Source organism: Dendropsophus ebraccatus, chromosome 1 (assembly GCF_027789765.1).
Source record: "Dendropsophus ebraccatus isolate aDenEbr1 chromosome 1, aDenEbr1.pat, whole genome shotgun sequence".
Lineage (NCBI taxonomy): Eukaryota > Metazoa > Chordata > Amphibia > Anura > Hylidae > Dendropsophus > Dendropsophus ebraccatus.
Window position 1 is genome coordinate 58,918,689 of NC_091454.1, and position 19,793 is coordinate 58,938,481.

A 19,793-nucleotide genomic window follows, 5' to 3' on the forward strand; every position below is an offset into this window, starting at 1 on the left:
CCACTTGTTAGATTCCTTATGGGGTGTAGTTTCCAGAATGGGGTCACTTGTGGGGGGTTTCTACTGTCCTGGCCGCACAGAGGCTTTGTAATTGCATCATGGCATCCTCTAATGGGAATGGCGGCCATACCTACTTAGCTGGGAAAAAGGGACAATTCTAATTTATTTGGGGGTATTAGGGCAATTATTAGTTTATAAGGTTGGAAATGACAGGTGTCCATCAAATTCAACCTGTGTTGATCCAGAGGAAGGCAAAAACCCCTCGTGAGGCAGACGACAGTAGCCTCATCACAGGGGAAAAATTCCTTCCCGACTCCATAATGGCGATCAGAATAATCCCTGGATCAACGTGACCCCTGAAATAGGAATAAGGGACAGAATTTAGATAATGTAGAACCCCAATGACGTGTGGTGCACCTTGGAGCGATCCAGTATGCAGAGGCCGGGGTGATCAGGACAGGTGTCACACTGGTAAATGGTGTCCTTCCTGATCCCCCTGTTACTCCACACTCTGCACTTCTTCTGGGGTCTCCTGTTCTCCAGTGTGGGGGACGTCACCTGGAAAATGTTGTCCTGGTGCGATACGGGGTCCCACATATCCAGAAGCGCTGGGTCCGCTCCATGGCTGCTAAATATTAGGGCTCTATTACTACTTCTGATATGTTCGGATCGTGCCGCAAGCTACAGTAGCTCGGGCAGCGAGGGAGCGGAAGAGGGGGTGCTGGTATAAAGGTTATCCCCGTACAGGTGGTGACCTTTATCCAGCAGTGGGATGATCAGTTCCCGGACGATCTTCCCACTTGTTCCGAGGATGGGGGGGGGGGCATCTGGGGCTGGATTCGAGTGTCCCTTCCTTCATACACTCTAAGGGTACGTGCACACTGCGGAATGGCGAAGGATAACCCTTTGTGCATTCCGCAGTTGGCACCCGCCGGCGGACTGATGCAGGCGCACGTCTCCGTCCGTGTCGTAGACTCCATTCTATGCACGGGCGGATTCCGCTCTGCGTCCAACGTGTTGATGGAATGACGGATGATGGAATCCGCCCATGCATAGGATAGAGTCTATGACACAGGCGGAGACGCGCCCCTGCATCAGTCCGCCGGCGGGTGCCAGCTGCGGAATGCACAAAGGGTTATCCTTCGCCATTCCGCAGTGTGCACGTACCCTAAATCTGTAAGTGTACCCTGAGGTACTCTCACAGAGTTTGTAGAATTTCACGCCATACCGTCATCTCTTATTGGGACGGTACTGGCGGAAAAGATGTGTCTGGGGGGCAGCGTACGCTACGCTACTCCCAGACACGTCACTGGATGATGAGGAGGATGAGGATGAATGGAGGAAAGAAGGACCCCCCATTCATCCTCACTGGCTGTTTCGGTGTCGGAGGCAATAATAATGTATGCGTCCGACACCGAAAACACCCTGGGGGCCATCTTTATATGGGGATTGGTATATGGGGTATGTAGTGGTGTAGTGTAAAACTTTATTCAATGTAGTGTGGTGTAATGTAGTGTTTTTTTACGTGTTTTTTACAGTAAGTATACAAAAAAAACCTACGCCAAAAATGGTGTTGCTGATGAATGCCGCACTTATGTTCGGCACTTATCAGCAGACCGTGGCAGTAGGATATAAAAAAAAAAACACCCTACGCCAAAAAGGAGGAGTTGCTGATTAGCAGCGCACTTTCGTGCGATGCTGATCAACACTCAGCGGCGATAGGGTGCGGAAAATAGAAAAAAAAAAAATTGGGAAAAATTTTTTTTTTTTTTACTACATTCTGAACATCCCTGTAGTGGCTGATACGTGTATTACACTTATCAGCCGCTAGGGGGCAGCAGAGCGCAAGATCCGAAAATAGACGACGCTGGAGCCGGAAAAATACGAAAATAGACGACGCTGGAGCCGGAAAGAGACGATCGGGACTCACGGAAGAAGCCGAAGATGAAGAGGACGCTGGAAGACGCCGATCAGGACCCCGGGACAGGTGAGTAATGTACAAATACCTGCTCCGGACCCCTCAGCTACCTAGCTGAGGGGTCCGGAGCAGGTATTTATTACTTGTGGGGACTTTGATCGCCGTGAACGGCCGGCCGGCTGGCCGGCCGTTCACGGCGATCGGGACGGTGGTACCGTGACCACCATTACTTTTTACAGTAATGGCGGTCGGTGCCGTCCTCGGACAGCACCGACCGCCATTTTTTTCCGGGTCATCGGGCCACCGATGGCGCGGAAAGGTTCCGATCGCCGCTATGGGCTTATCAGCCAATAGCGGCGATCGTCGGCATGGGGGGGGTTAACAACCCTCCATGCCGACAGGGAGAGATGGCCTGCTATGTATTATAGCAGGCTATCTCCCCCGATCGGGACCCGGCCGGCCGCGGCGCCCGTTTAAAGGGATGACGTACCGGCACGTCATGGGTCCTTAAGTGACAGTGATCCATGACGTGCCGGTACGTCATGGGTCCTTAAGAGGTTAAGAGCGACATGGGTCCCGTCCCTTCAAGAGCGACTTGGGTCCCTTTAAGAGCGACTTGGGTACTTATAATGGTAAAGATAATTGCTCGGTTACCATGACAATCTTACTCATGTCAGTGAGACAAAATCGTTAAGGACTTTCCATATATTACATCTTCTATTGGCCAATAGTGGACATGTGACTGTGTGGATCTTGTGAGACATTGCCTGACGAGACCTTAGAGTTTCTATTGGCTGCTATATTTCAGCTATTTGCATATGTGCTGTGATTGGCTGTTAGCATTTAGAGTGTGGCCATTATTTCCAATGGGCTATTATTTTCTATGGGAAATTAGGGGTCTTTAAACGTAAATTTCTTAAAACAACAAATCCGATCGGCCACACCACCCATGGCTTCGAAACGCAGTTTGAAAGGAGTCTGTGTGCAAAGCAGTTCGGGCTGTATTACGCGCAGAAGAATGGCTGGAAGAAGAAATGAAAGAAGAAGACTACGGATTACAATATAGTGCTTTTCAAGCACTATAATAATGAATATAGGCAAATGCTACATCAATATATAGTGCTTTTATCATATCTCAAAGGTGATCTATTTAAACCATTTATACATAGAAAAGAAATCCAGATCGTAACCATTCTATACCATCAACAAATACCTTTATTAAACTTCACATAATAAAATACATAAAATCACTAGGAAACAATACTCCAGCAATGTATCGTGTAACTCGCTTTATGGACATACAAATTTAGCTTGTATATCAAAGATGTAAATATTGACAACTTCTGCATAGAGCATTTTATAGTCATGCATATCATAAATTTGAAGATGTGTGTGTATATATATATATATATATATATATATATATATATATATATATATGCAAAAAAGGGGTCCGTGGAGCCTCAGTTACGAGTCTCAAAACACGGGAATAGCCCTGAGGGATATCTGGCTATTCCCGTGTTTTGAGACTCGTAACTGAGGCTCCACGGACCCCTTTTTTGCATATTCAAATTTTGTATGGGACAATCAATGGAGACTCGTAAATGAGTACTCCATTGGAATTTTTCACTGTTCTCCCTGAGTTAAGTGATTGTTGTGTTTTGATGGTATATATATATATATATATATATATATACATATATCACTGTAGAAAAAGCCATAACATAAAGAAGTCTAAAGACCTGTGTCGCTGCTGTATATATACTAATACTACCTACTTATCCTCATATAATATGATGTATCAGATCATATACTGTAAGACATGCTCTTATTGCACCTTACCCATAATGTAAACGCAGGGGGAAGATGCATTCAGTTCAATGCTTTGAACAGAAGGTGTATTTCTTTACTCTATAGCATTGCATGTGGTTTTCAGTGCTCTTTCCTTTCCGTGGGGTGGGGGGGAAGGGCTTGCTAATTGGATTAAGCAAGATTCCATCAATAAAAGCTTATCTCCTATACACCGGAGAGGGGAAAAATGGTATGTGTACACTAAGGAAATGACGTGGATAACGTGCCACGGATTCTGCTGCTCGTAACCGCGCGCTCGCATCTCTGCCCATGCCATAGACTCCACTCTATGACCATGGAGTCTATGGCATAGGCGGAGATGCGAGTGGGGGCAAGTGGCGAAATCTACGGCAGGTGATCTGCCCAGATTCCGGAGTGTGCACATGCCCTTAGGGTTGGATTCTGAATGGTTCCAGAGAATGTACACCAACGATCGGCACTCCAGCAGGGTCGTGGTGCCAAGGGAACATTGAATCCGCAAAGAAAATAACACAATCCCGGCACTCACTTGATTGCAATGAAGAAAGGGTGTTTATTCACACAAGTGGTTTGCTGCACGCATTCTGACCATAAGGTCTTTTTCTGGTTCCAGAGAATGGGGTCCCGCCTCTCCCCGCTGAAGTGGTGGGTCGCCATGCACTTCCAGACACTTTATTAATTTTCTATAAAGCTGCAGAGATAACTGAACACTGTACTCAGCTGGCAGTTTCATAGAGAATGAATGGAGCACATGCTGATTCACAACCACTCAATTCAGCAGGAAGAGTTGGGTCCCCATTCTCGCACTCATGGGAGGCTCAGAGGTCAAAACCCTCCCAATCAGACACTTATCCTTTATCCCATGGTTAATAACTTTTTGTTTTTTTTTCACTTTCAAATGGGAAATGAGATGATATCCCCAGGGATACATGTTTTGTTTTCACATTATCAGAGGGAAGTCACAATCTGGCGTTTGCCTTTTCACTGGGAGATTCCTACTGTGAGGGGGGAGCTATTTTTCTAAACTAGGGTATGGCCGCTTGTAAGCCACCCAGCCGTCCGCCGGCTGTCACAGCACATCATGGAGACAGACAACACTGGAAAAGTATTTGATGATATTGTAGTCTTCTATGAAGTCATGTGGTTTCTCAGGACGTGCTCTTTAAATTTCTGTTTGCTTTGACAGCTGGAATTCTATTGTACATGTAAAAGAGACAGAAACCAAGTGGATCCCATTAACGTCAATCAGGTATGCATCCACTTTAATCTATTTAGAAACCTAAGCCTTGACACCAATGTGCACAGATCCTTAATTTCCGCTATGTAAATAGTAATCGGTAAGTTCATATAATGTACTAGTGTTGGAAATAACCAAAACCTTTGGTTGAACTTTCGGTTAGTCATGTCTGCAGGAAATTAATAGCTGTCCTTTTACCTTTTCTGCCCTTGTTTCTTATCTGCATTTTGACAACTAATTTTTCCTAATATTTCTACGTATAACTGCAGATTCATCTGGGTGATGAATTGTTCATGGGGAAATGTGAATATTCATCATCTAGTATGTGCAGCATGCTTATTCCGTTGTAGAAATGCCAAAGATTTTTACCACATATTTTACTTCACTATCTATCTATCTATCTATCTATCTATCTTTCAGGTTAGGCAACGTCGGTTTCTGCCACGTGTTTCCTCATCAGAGTAGAAAAATTCAGTGTGGATAGGAAATCATTACTGAGCTATGTACCGGCAATGGGAGCCTATCTGACTGCTTAAGATGATCCAGTTGTGTTTGTTCCTATCGCTGTATGTCTAAAGTGCTGCATTGTATCTCCCTTCCCCTCTCCCTTTAACTTGTCATCCATGTCATCACAAGCAGTTCACTGCTTAGTGTAACCTCTTCCTGTGAAGGTGGCCATTAAGGGGTTATTACTTTGGGCACTTCTAACTCAGCTGAGTGAGGAGGTTATACCGTCTTTTTGCCTGTTGTCATGTCCTCATCGCTAGCGCTCAGCTTACTTAATTGGGACAGGGGTAGTCACTTGGGAACAAGGGAGTTGAAAAGCAAATCTCACCTTGACATTCCTTGCTGTGCTGCTGCAGTTTCTTTCATTGCTGCTCACGTAATACCATTTATAGCTAGTGCATCAGTAACCCCTTCTGCTTCTACTTGCCAACTAAATTGCTATGCTGTATAAATGATCAGCCCAGTTTAGTGCCAGCTTGTTCAGTGCACTTTCCAAAGCATTATGCCGTGGCAAAACAGAAGTATAGGCTGTGCTGTGACTAACCAGAGAAGTAAGGGAAAGGAAGCCCTGAGTGTGTACTACTGGCCGGCAAACAGCCCAGCTTTGGTCCTGCCCTGAAAATGGAGAGAAATATAAATAGCTGTGCACCATGGAAGGGGCTCAGTAACCTCAAAAGTGGTGAGAAGGTAATTTTAGTGCTCTCACTGAAGGGTTAATCCTGCGCAAGCAGGTCGCTAGTTACACTTTAAAGGAGAAGTCCCGGGAGAGGGGAGGACATTTCAGGCAGGACGTGGGGGGAACATAGTAAAGAAGGTATATTTATTTACTTGTGCCCGTGCAGCACAGCATAGCGTTCCTGGCCCCCGCTGACATTCCTCATATCTTCCTTCCTGCTACATCCCGACCCGGCTGACTGATGCCCCACTCAGCCAGTCAGTGACTGGGGCAAGACGACACTGATGCAGTCACTGATTGGCTAAATCCCACCCGGTTAGGATGTTTTAGCTAATTCGCATCATACCCCGAAGCAGAAAAATGACATCCAGCGGGGTTACGGGAGCCTGGTAATGCGCCACAACGCCGGCATGAGGTCTGGTAAGGATACGTTTTTTATTATGCTCCCCACCAACCCCTGCCGGAAATATTTACCCCTAACCTCGAACTTCTTCTTTAAGGAATAAGGTTTGAAAGATGAAATAAGATTACTATATCGCCAAAAATGCTTTCCTACATAAAAGTCATTGTCACATTTGATCTTTTTAATCCTTGCTAAGGTAGGATATTATATACCTTTATACATCGTCCACATGACAGCACCACATGGAGGATGTCACCCTTGACCTAACAGGAACAGGAAATACAGAGAGAGGTTAAAAGGGCACTTCCCCAATCCCACCTCAGTGTTTTTCCTGTTCCTGTCAGGATCAAAGGAATACAGAAGTTACCTGTGATCCTTACCGGTCACGGGTCGGGACGATAGCCTCAGGTGGTGGTCCGGGGTGTTCCTCTGTTCCCCTCCAAGGTCCGGTCACGGCTCAGTGAGGGGTCCCTTGTGGATCCCTCGTGGTCCCAGTCTCCCTGCGGCGCTCAAAGCGGGTTGATGCAGGGAGACGATCCAGATTGCCGCTTCCCCTCGCACGCTGCGGTGCGCCTGGGCCTACGCGCGCGGCGGATGTGACGTACGGATGACGTCAGACGCCGGCGCACGCGTCCCGCATGGATTGCCGGGAGTGCGGCATGACGTCTTTGGGCGCCAAATTCAAAACGCCTATCGGAGGCGGCCGGAAGTTCGGCGGTAGCACCAGGTGACGCCAAGTTCAGTCGGACCCAGCAGTATTTAATGGTGAGATGTCCAGTCCAGCTCTCTCTCTCTCTCCTTGCCACCATGGATTCTCCTGCTGCTATAGGAGAGGCTGCTGAGTCTACTGCTACTGCCGGCTCCGTGAGTTAACCCCTTGGGGTCTCTTTTACATAGGAAGCAATCCTTTTATGCTGATTCCTTCCCTATAATTGTGTTTTTGGCTCTCTGCTTTCTCTTAGGGAGAAAAAGAGACACAAAAGAAACCAAAAAGTAGAAGATGTGTGGGCTGTAATGATAAGATACCTGATGATTATGCAAGACAACTGTGTAAAGTGTGCTACAATAAGCTGCATCCCTCCTCACGTGTATCCATCTCAGAGGAACTGCGCAGGGTTATCCGTCAGGAGATCAAATCTATATCTAAAACAAACCCCTCTACTTCTACTTCAGCTTCTGCTACCCCTCCCCCTGCTCCTCCACCCAAGAAGCGCAGATATGTTATATCAGATTCTGAGTCTGAACAAGAGAAGGAAGCTTCTGAGGAGGGTGAAATTCCTATTGATTCCACTCCTAAGGAGTCTGGGAAGTTTTATTTCTCCTCTGAGGATTCAGAAACCCTAATTAGAGCCATAAGAAGCGTTATGGGTATTGATGATTCCGAACAGCCTGTATCTATTCAGGATACTATGTTCGGGGGCCTTAAACCCAAGAAAAAGAAAGTTTTTCCCATTCACGAAAATATTAAAGATCTTATTAAAACTGAATGGAAGGAGCCTGAAAAAAGGCTGTTTATACCTAAAGAATTCAGTAACAGATTAAATTTTGATGAAAAGGATACTGCAACATGGGCCAATATCCCTAAAGTAGACTTTCAAGTATCCAAGATATTAAAAAAGACAATGCTTCCTTTTGAAGATGCCTCTCAACTAAAAGATGCAATGGATAGGAAAATGGAGGGACTACTAAGAAAGTCCTGGGAAGCCTCCGCAGCCATAATTAATCCTAACATAGCTGCTACAAATGTATCTAGGGCGCTCTTCATATGGTTGGAGCAGTTAGAGGGCCACCTGGGAGGTACTACCTCGAGGGAGGAGATCCAAAAATCTATTCCTATGCTGAAATTGGCAACAAGTTTTCTGGCAGATGCGTCTGCCGAATCAGTCAGAATTGCCGCAAAATCAGCTGCCCTCTCTAATGCAACCAGAAGGGCCCTTTGGTTAAAGAATTGGCAGGGTGACGCAACATCTAAAATAAAGCTATGTCAAATTCCTTTTGAAGGTGATCTCCTCTTTGGCTCTTTCCTTGAAGAGATCTTGGATAAGGCGGCTGATAAGAAAAAGGATTTCCCTACACCCAAACAAGAGAAAGGTAAGAAACCTTTTCGTCACTATACACAGTACACCCACAGAAGGGACGAGTTTAAAGGTAAAGGCAAAGGAGGAAGATGGGCCTACCCAAAAGGAGGACGTGGCAGGGGATTCCTCCTTAATCCCTCTACTGAGGGAAAAAACAAGTGACAGCTCCAGAGTGGGGGGAAGGCTATCCTTATTCCACAGTCAATGGGAGAAGATAACAAACAACCAGTTCATCTTAAACATCCTGAAAAGTGGGTACTTAGTAGACTTCTCCTCCCTTCCCCCCCAAAAATTCTGTATAACCCACTTCAAATCAAAACTAATGATGGATCGTGTGATGAAAGGGGTTCGGGATCTGCTTCTATTAGGGGCAATCATCCCTGTTCCCCAGAAGGAAATCGGTTTGGGTCATTACTCAACCCTTTTCCTAGTCCCAAAACCCAATGGGACCTACAGGACAATAATCAATCTCAAGCCTCTAAACCGATCTATCAAACACAAGAAATTCAAGATGGAGACAGTGAAAACTACCATTCCCCTCATACATCAGGGGGCATCACTAGCAACCTTAGACTTGAAAGATGCTTACTTCCATATACCCATTCACCCTGCGCATCAGAAATATCTCAGATTCGCAGTCCAGACACAGCATCAACTAGTACACTATCAATTTCAAGCCCTACCGTTCGGAATCTCATCAGCCCCATGGCTATTCACAAAGATTATGTTGGAAGTAGTAGCCTATCTAAGGAAACAAGAGATAACTATTGTTCCATATCTGGACGATCTCCTGTTAGTCGCTCCATCTCCATCTATCCTTTCTATACAGATTCAGATAACTATTTCTATCCTACAGGATCTCGGCTGGATAATAAACCTGGACAAATCAGATTTAACGCCAGCCTGCAGGAAGAGATTCCTGGGAATGATCCTGGATTCAAACCTGCAGAAAACTTTCCTGCCTCAAGACAAGGTGAATATGATAATGACAAACATTGCCTCCTTCAGGAAGAAAAAATCCACCACAATTCGGAAGGCCATGTCGCTCTTGGGTTCTATGACCGCTACCATCCCAGCAGTACCTTGGTGCCAACACCATGTCCGCATCCTACAGGGCGATATACTTCATGTGTGGAACAGATCCCCCTTAACATTGGACAAACGGATGGCGATTTCACAAAAAGTGAAGATGTCGCTCCTCTGGTGGCTGAAGGAGTCCAATCTACAGAAAGGTTGCCCTTGGATTCTGGATCCAGTAGTCACGGTGACCACGGATGCCAGCCAATCAGGTTGGGGTGCTCACATTCAGGGATTTCACTTTCAGGGTCGTTGGTCGGAAGAAATCAGTGCCCAGTCCTCCAACTTTCGAGAGCTGGCTGCAGTCTGGGAGTCTCTGAAAATGGCGGAATACCTGCTCCTCAACAACCATATAAAGGTCTATTCGGACAACTCGACGGTGGTAGCATATCTTCGCCACCAAGGAGGGACAAGATGCAAACTTCTGCAGCTGCTATCCAGGAAAATCTTCTCTTGGGCAGAGGGCAAGGTGAGATCTATCTCAGCAGTCCATCTAAGGGGAGTGGACAACAAACTGGCAGACTTTTTAAGTCGCAAAATAATACACCCTGGGGAATGGGAACTCAGTTCCCAGATCTTCTATCAACTTGCAGACAGATGGGGTTTTCCACAGGTGGACCTGTTCGCCTCAAGGTCCAACAGGAAGACAGAAGAATTCTTCAGCCTGAACCCGCGGGATTATCCAACAGCATTGGATGCTCTCCAACAAGACTGGAATTTTCATCCGGCCTATGCGTTTCCTCCTCTACCTCTCATCCCGAGAGCTCTACAAAAGATACGCTCCAGCGATACCACGGTCATCTTCATAGCCCCCCACTGGCCAAAGAGGAGTTGGTTCAGTCTCCTATCCTCCATGTCAATCCAGGATCCCTTTCCGCTTCCTCTCAGAGCAGATCTCCTATCCCAGGGACCTCTTCATCATCCGGACCTTCAAAACCTCCATTTAACTGCTTGGCTACTGAGAGGTCCATCCTCACAGCCAGAGGTTTGTCCTCTAGAGTAGTAAATACTCTTATGAAAAGTAAAAAAGAAATAACATCTGCCATATACCTTAAACAATGGAAGAAGTTTTGCTCCTGGTGTGGAGATCCGCCTCCGGATTTGACAAAACCAGACATTCCTAAAATATTGGACTTTCTACAAGCTGGATTAGACAAGGGTCTCTCCTTAAGTACTTTGAAGGTTCAGGTCTCAGCTTTAGGATGCATTTATGATACCAGAATTGCAGAGCATCAGTGGATCAAAAGATTCTTCAGGGCAGTATCCAGAATCAAGCCGAAGATAAAAAATCTAACAGCGCCTTGGGACTTGAATACTGTTCTCTTGGGCCTCTCAGACAGACCATTTGAGCCCTTACATGAGATCTCTTTAAAATTACTTACCATCAAAACCGCCTTTCTTATTGCTATAACAACAGCAAGGAGGGTAGGAGAGATTCAAGCCTTATCTATTATGCAACCCTACTGTACCATTCTAGATGACAAAATAGTATTTAAATTAAATCCTATTTTTCTACCAAAAGTTGTGACCAATTTTCACAGGTCCCAGGATATTGTTATTCCTTCATTCTGTGACAATCCGAAAAATGAGAAGGAAGAGTCATTTCATCGCCTGGACGTAAGACGTGCTATTCTTCAGTACCTGGAAACCACAAAACCGTGGAGGAAAGATGAAAACCTGTTGGTCCAATTTCAAGGTCCTAACAAAGGTAAAAAAGCCTCCAAAGGTTCTATAGCCCGTTGGATCAAGACTGCCATCTGTGAGTCTTACTCGGCCAGAGGGAAAGAAGCTCCATCGGGTCTCAAAGCTCATTCTACCAGAGCCACTGCAGTCTCCTGGGCAGCCAAATCAGCAGCCTCTCTTGAACAAATTTGCAAGGCTGCTACCTGGTCCTCGCCTCATACCTTCTTCAGGCATTACCGGCTGGACGTGGGTACTTCCCAAGACATGGCTTTCGGGAGAAAGGTGCTACACGCTGTGGTCCCGCCCTGAAAGTCTAAGTTGGTATGTCTCCATGTGGTGCTGTCATGTGGACGATGTATAAAGCAAGAATTATTACTTACGATAATTCACTTTTTATGAGTCCATCATGACAGCACCCTTAGATTTCCCTCCCTATGTGTTGTTGATCCTATGGTTTCGTTATAATAACACTGAGGTGGGATTGGGGAAGTGCCCTTTTAACCTCTCTCTGTATTTCCTGTTCCTGTTAGGTCAAGGGTGACATCCTCCATGTGGTGCTGTCATGATGGACTCATAAAAAGTGAATTATCGTAAGTAATAATTCTTGCTTTTTTTATTGAGTGGGTACATTTCAATACAAGATTGGGTTTCTAAGCATATTTTGATACACACGATGGTGTTTTGTCCTTTGATTAGTAGAAAAGTTTGCTCATAAATCTGTGTGTCGTGTCAACATTTGTCCCATAGGCAAGAAGAAGGTATCGCCAGATAAGATGGCAGAGATGCAGGCACGGATTGATGAAGAAAAGGAAGGCGCTTTAGGCAAAACTTGACATGGAGGAAGAAGAAGAAGAACGGAATAAAGCTAGAGCAGAGATGGAGAAAAGGTAGAAGGATCTGCTTATGGCCCAGTAAGTCCTCTAGATCAGAGTTTCCCAACCGGGGTGCCGCGGCACACTGGTGTGCCGGGAGAACCCGCCAGGGGTGCCGCGGGATCTCGGTGGGAAGTGTGCGCTGTCTCTTTAAGCATCCCGAGAAGCTGCGGCCCCGCAGCTTCTCGGGATGCACGGATCACTTTCATGTTCCGCCCGCACTATGAGCGGGCTGAACATTAAAGTAAGCAGAATATAGGAGCAGGAAGTGTCAGCATCCTGCTCCTATATTCACTCCCATAGGCCGCCAGCAGCCTATGGGAGGCCGGGACGTGACATCTCCGGCAGGCGTGATGATGTGACGTCATCACGCCTGCCGGAAGTCCCGTCCCCGCGGCTCGCAAGATGGAGCCCGAAGAGGAGGAGAGCTGCTGCCTGCAGCCACGGCGCGGATTAGGTGAGTAGGATGTTTTATTTTTTTTAGGGGCAGAGCAGGGGGCATTATTAGTTCATAAGGGGGGCACCTCTGGGGGCATTATTAGTATATGGGGGCACCTCTGGGGGAATTATTAGTTCATAGGGGCACCTCTGGGGGCATTATTAGTATATGGGGGCACCTCTGGGGGCATTATTAGTATATGGGGTCACCTCTGGGGGCATTATTAGCATATGGGGGCACCTCTGGGGGCATTATTAGTATATGGGGGCACCTCTGGGGGCATTATTAGTTCATGGGGGCACCTCTGGGGGCATTATTAGTATATAAGAGGCACCTCTGGGGGCATTATTAGTATATGGGGGCACCTCTGGGGGCATTATTAGTTCATGGGGGCACCTCTGGGGGCATTATTAGTTCATGGGGGCACCTCTGGGGGCATTTTTAGTTCATGGGGGCACCTCTGGGGGCATTATTAGTTCATGGGGGCACCTCTGGGGGCATTATTAGTATATGGGGGCATCTCTGGGGGCATTATTAGTATATGGGGGCACCTCTGGGGGCATTAATAGTTCATGGGGCACCTCTGGGGGCATTATTAGTTCATGGGGGCACCTCTTGGGGCATTATTAGTTCATGGGGGCATTATTAGTTCATGGGGGCACCTCTGGGGGCATTATTAGATCATGGGGGCACCTCTGGGGGCATTATTACTATATGGAGGCCAACCCTGGGGCATTATTAGTATATGGGGGCACCTCTGGGGGCATTATTAGTTCATAGGGGCACCTCTGGGGCATTATTAGTTCATGGGGGCACCTCTGGGGGCATTATTAGTTCATGGGGGCACCTCTGGGGGCATTATTAGTTCATGGGGGCACCTCTGGGGGCATTATTAGTTCATGGGGGCACCTCTGGGGGAATTATTAGTATATGGGGGCACCTCTGGGGGCATTATTAGTATATGGGGGCACCTCTGGGGGCATTATTAGTTCATGGGGCACCTCTGGGGGCATTATTAGTTCATGGGGGCACCTCTGGGGGCATTATTAGTTCATGGGGGCACCTCTGGGGGCATTATTAGTTCATGGGGGCACCTCTGGGGGAATTATTAGTATATGGGGGCACCTCTGGGGGCATTATTAGTATATGGGGGCACCTCTGGGGGCATTATTAGTTCATGGGGCACCTCTGGGGGCATTATTAGTTCATGGGGGCACCTCTTGGGGCATTATTAGTTCATGGGGGCACCTCTGGGGGCATTATTAGTTCATGGGGGCACCTCTGGGGGCATTATTAATTCATGGGGGCACCTCTGGGGGCATTATTAGTTCATGGGGGCACCTCTGGGGGCATTTTTAGTTCATGGGGGCACCTCTGGGGGCATTATTAGTTCATGGGGGCACCTCTGGGGGCATTATTAGTATATGGGGGCATCTCTGGGGGCATTATTAGTATATGGGGGCACCTCTGGGGGCATTAATAGTTCATGGGGCACCTCTGGGGGCATTATTAGTTCATGGGGGCACCTCTTGGGGCATTATTAGTTCATGGGGGCATTATTAGTTCATGGGGGCACCTCTGGGGGCATTATTAGCTCATGGGGGCACCTCTGGGGGCATTATTACTATATGGAGGCCACCCCTGGGGCATTATTAGTATATGGGGGCACCTCTGGGGGCATTATTAGTTCATAGGGGCACCTCTGGGGCATTATTAGTTCATGGGGGCACCTCTGGGGGCATTATTAGTTCATGGGGGCACCTCTGGGGGCATTATTAGTTCATGGGGGCACCTCTGGGGGCATTATTAGTTCATGGGGGCACCTCTGGGGGAATTATTAGTATATGGGGGCACCTCTGGGGGCATTATTAGTATATGGGGGCACCTCTGGGGGCATTATTAGTTCATGGGGCACCTCTGGGGGCATTATTAGTTCATGGGGGCACCTCTGGGGGCATTATTAGTTCATGGGGGCACCTCTGGGGGCATTATTAGTTCATGGGGGCACCTCTGGGGGAATTATTAGTATATGGGGGCACCTCTGGGGGCATTATTAGTATATGGGGGCACCTCTGGGGGCATTATTAGTTCATGGGGCACCTCTGGGGGCATTATTAGTTCATGGGGGCACCTCTTGGGGCATTATTAGTTCATGGGGGCACCTCTGGGGGCATTATTAGTTCATGGGGGCACCTCTGGGGGCATTATTAATTCATGGGGGCACCTCTGGGGGCATTATTAGTTCATGGGGGCACCTCTGGGGGCATTATTAGTTCATAGGGGCACCTCTGGGGGCATTATTAGTTTATGGGGGCACCTCTGGGGGCATTATTAGTTCATGGGGGCACCTCTGGGGGCATTATTAGTTCATGGGGGCACCTCTGGGGGAATTATTAGTTTATCACAGCAGGGGATCCTACATGCAGGGGGAATCCCACATTCCTACTCGCTTTACTGGACATAACACCAAACAGCGCAGTTACTTTGGGAGCCTACAGGAGGGAGAAAGGAAAGGAAGTTGCTAGAAATGTGCGGAGCCTAAATTGTTTGTCTTGCAGGTTCTGAAGAGATGAAAAGTAGCTGGAAGAAATCATCATGGCGGATGGAGAGGAAAAGGGAAAGTGACTCCTTAGATCAAAGAAGACGTCACCTGTGAGTCACTGTATGACGGTTTTCTTATTTTGTAGAACATTATTTAGTAGGTGTGCCCCGAGGTGGAAAAGGTAGGGAAGCACCGTTTCCGCTGTCTGCCCGCTCCGTGGAGAGGGTGGATACAGCGGGAGGACCGCCTGGAAAACTGGGATACAGCCATAGTCATCCCGGTTTTCCAGGCGGTCCTCCCGCTGTATCCTCCTGCTGCACGGAGCGGGCAGACAGTGGGAATCTGATGCCGAGCATTCGGGTTCATACGAACCAGAACCTCGGCAGGTTCGGACCATCCTTAGTACCAACAAATACACATGGCATAATTTCTAATTTAACATATTACCATTCCCTACCCCCCAAAGAGAGAGAAGAGGGGGAAAAAACTTAAATTAAATTTGTTTTTATAGAAGTATTCCAAGTTAAGGAGGTACTCTTAGCAACCCATAACAATCCCAGTTCTTTTCATGTATAGGCCCTTTGAAAGGTATAATCAGGAACTCGATATGTTATTGTGAGCAGCTTTTTTTCTGCATTTGCTTTAGTTTGAAGGAATCTCTCCAGCTACTTGGGATATTGGGAAAGTTATTTTGTGTACAGTAGGTAGCATCAAACAGGATTACTCCTTTTAAAGGGATTTTCCAGACTAATATGATTAATGGCTTGTCCTTGGGCTAAGCAGTAAATCAATGACCAGCAGGGTGCTGACACCCTGCACCCCTGCTTGTTAGCTGTTTGTCCCCTGCACTACGCAGTTAACGGGGCTACAAGCAGTTGGCTGTATGTACTGCATAGTGGCCTGGGCTGATTTACGCACCTCAGCGTCCCTTGACTTGAAGAGGAGCTGAGGTGCAGTAACTTGGCACCACCATTACAGTGAGCAGAGCGAACTACCTATGGCCCCATTCACTGTGTAATGCAAGCACCGCACAGCTGAATATAAGCCATCAATCATAGTAGCACAAGAAAATTTAGATCATACAAAAAGGGAGAAATTCGCAGCGGCACTTCACCATAAATTCACCTTTATTAAATCCACCACATGCTTAGAAGGACATTGAGAGGACGCTCCCTCCCCACCGACGTTTCACGCCTATCTGGCGCTTTCTCACGGCATCATGGGAGAGAGGCGTTCCTCCACTATATACACGTCATGATACAACAATTAGCATAAAAACAGTTAAAAGTTTGCAACACAATAACGCTCAGAGAAAGCTACTATAATCGTTCCGATCATTCAGACCTAGATGTCCAACCGCGTCTGTAGAAATAATGTATCTTGCTTCTATCTGTAACAATTTCTTATTTATATCCATACCCCTTTCTATTTTAATTCTTCGGAGTCCTGCAAATTTTAGAAGATTTTTATCCGCATTATGGACTTCCCTCATATGTGTGATGAGTCTAGGGCAACCTTTTCCTGTGGAAAGAGAGCGCATATGTTCTTTTATCCTTACTTGCATTTTTCTTATCGTCTTGCCAATATAATATAACCCACATGGTAAGTGCGGTAACTGCACCATAAGTGCGGTAACTGCACCATCTGCCAACAAATGCTAGATATAGCATATTTGAAGGTGGGAAATAGAGAATTTCTGATACGTGATTTCATTACATGTCAGAGTAAGAATGTTGTTTATGTGATTTTTTGCCCATGTGGGTTATATTATATTGGCAAGACGATAAGAAAAATGCAAGTAAGGATAAAAGAACATATGCGCTCTCTTTCCACAGGAAAAGGTTGCCCTAGACTCATCACACATATGAGGGAAGTCCATAATGCGGATAAAAATCTTCTAAAATTTGCAGGACTCCGAAGAATTAAAATAGAAAGGGGTATGGATATAAATAAGAAATTGTTACAGATAGAAGCAAGATACATTATTTCTACAGACGCGGTTGGACATCTAGGTCTGAATGATCGGAACGATTATAGTAGCTTTCTCTGAGCGTTAATGTGTTGCAAACTTTTAACAGTTTTTATGCTAATTGTTGTATCATGACGTGTATATAGTGGAGGAACGCCTCTCTCCCATGATGCCGTGAGAAAGCGCCAGATAGGCGTGAAACGTCGGTGGGGAGGGAGCGTCCTCTCAATGTCCTGCTAAGCATGTGGTGGATTTAATAAAGGTGAATTTATGGTGAAGTGCCGCTGCGAATTTCTCCCTTTTTGTATGATTCAAGTTGGACTACTAGTTAAGCTGAGCACCACCTACACCAGTACCAGGGGGAACGAGTGGTTTCCTGCACCTCCAAACTAGGACCTGTAGTGCCGGTACTCCTTTTGCTTTACAAGAAAATTTAGGCCTACACACATGAATCCCTCTCCCAGAATAGACTTTACCATCTTATCGCTTCTCGGCCTTTTGGCTAAGATCAAGTGTAGTATCTGTTCTTATCAGTTAAATATACTTTACCATCTGTGAATGGAGATCACTGTTACTAGTTTTCTCAGTGTTTAAATTAAAAGGCTACTCCTGAGAGTAATAATTTTTCAGTTTTATGCCATGTGCTCACACACTGTACGGATTGACACAACACAACTCCCACATTGTACACATTGAAACAACACTGCTCCTTTGCTACCCTCCTGACAGAAATTGTGAGAAGTTGGCAAAGGTAGACGGTGTCCAGAAAAGTAACAAGCACATGATTTTTTTTCTATTTGTGGTTGGGTTGTAAAACAATAGCCAGGTTGTACTTATTAAGGCCATGTTCACACTACGTAAGAGATCAGCCGCTCCGTGACCCCGGCCGGGTCACGGAACGGCAGGTCTCTGGCCGGATGATCCTTTCGGCCGCAGAGCTCTGATGGGGGCGCATCAGCGCACGCCCGCATCAGAGCTTCCCATAGAAAGTAAGGTTATGTTCCACCCCGCAAAACTACGGCCATAGTTCTGCGGCGAGAACCACGCCCGTAGTTTTACGTAGTGTGAACATACCCTTAAGCAGAGCTATATTTTCAGGGTTGTATCAGCCCATTGCTGGGTTTTCAGGTGTTTCCATCCTCTTAACCCCTTAACCCATTTTGACGTCCGGGGATGTCATCATGATTTTAAGGGATTTACAGAAAGGACTCACAGTGCAAGCCCTTTCTGTACAGCGCCTTCCATGGCTGACATAACTGCAGCTATTAGCTTGCACAGCTGATTGTCCGTGGAGGCTAATTAACCATTTAAATGCTGCTGTCAAACTGACAATGACATTTAAATGGCTTAAAAACCCCATCTGTGGTGGGATCACTCCCCCATCATGCAATCACAGAGGAGCAATTCCTGCTTCCAGCCGGGTAGGGGCTCTGCGCTGCAATGACACTGATCCCGGCTCGGCACTTGATTAGTATGGGCTCCAACAGTCTATAGTAATCAAGCACTGACATTATGGAAAAATGCAGGACATATGTAATGCTTCGATCTCTGAGAGATCAGTGCAGTTATAATAGCAGTCCCCAAGAGGGACTTCAAGTTAGTGTAAAAAAAAAATATATATATATATATCCAGTGGTGCCTTGGATTACTAGTATAATTTGTTCAGAGTCGTGCTTGTAATCCAAATCACTCTTAAACCAAAGCAAATTTTCCCATTAAAAATCATAGAAATGCAGACAACTGGTTCCACACCCCAAAAATATTTTTTATTCTGAATTACATGTAGAACAGATGAAACAAACATTCAGAAACAACAGAATATGTGATATTATAAGTTACTGTACAGTAATGGAGAGGATAGGAAACACAAGGGCTGACAGAGACTGTAGGGAGAATGAAGGAATGAGCAGGACATACTGTATGTGGGCACAGTATAGCAGCACTCTCTGTCCGGGGAGAGAGGGGTTACAGCTATAAATAGATTACCTCCACAGTCCTGTCCCCTTATGCAAGCCCCAGCCTGAATTGGATCTGCTATGATTTGGAAGGTGAGGGAGACTTCCTGGGTCAGAGTACAGTGCTGTAGACCCCGTTATGAAGACCATGCGCCTCCCCCGCTCGCGCTCCCACCCAGTACAGGGAGCTCTTAAACCAAAGAAATGCTCTTAAACGAAGTCACAATTTTAAAAAACTGTGAGCTCTTAAACCAAAATGCTCTTAAACCAAGTTACTCTTAAACCAAGAGTATATATTTTTTTCTATTAATAAGAAACTCCCATCCTATAATAAAAGTTTAAATCACCCCCCTTTTCCCATTTTATTTAAAAAAAAAAACAAACACATTCGATATCGCCATGCATGTAAAATGTGTAGGTGCAAAAACAGTGTAGGTGCAAAAAGTTTAATCTTCCCCAGCTCACTTTCTCTGTATAAATAAGTTACACGCGATTTGTTCCACGAGATTAAGGCACTTGGCGGTGAAATCACAAGACCACACATTGGATGGTGTCGTAGGGACTGGACCACGTAAGGCAACGATCTCTAATCCTCTATAATGCATTT

General features: G+C 46.2%; 1 non-coding gene across 1 annotated transcript; it reads left to right on the plus strand.

Annotated features, from left to right (window-relative positions):
• Positions 1-17,713: 17,713 nt before the first annotated feature.
• Positions 17,714-17,902, plus strand: LOC138780540 (U2 spliceosomal RNA). The gene has a single exon (XR_011361341.1). It is a non-coding gene; the product is annotated as a U2 spliceosomal RNA (small nuclear RNA).
• The last annotated feature ends 1,891 nt before the right edge of the window (positions 17,903-19,793 follow it).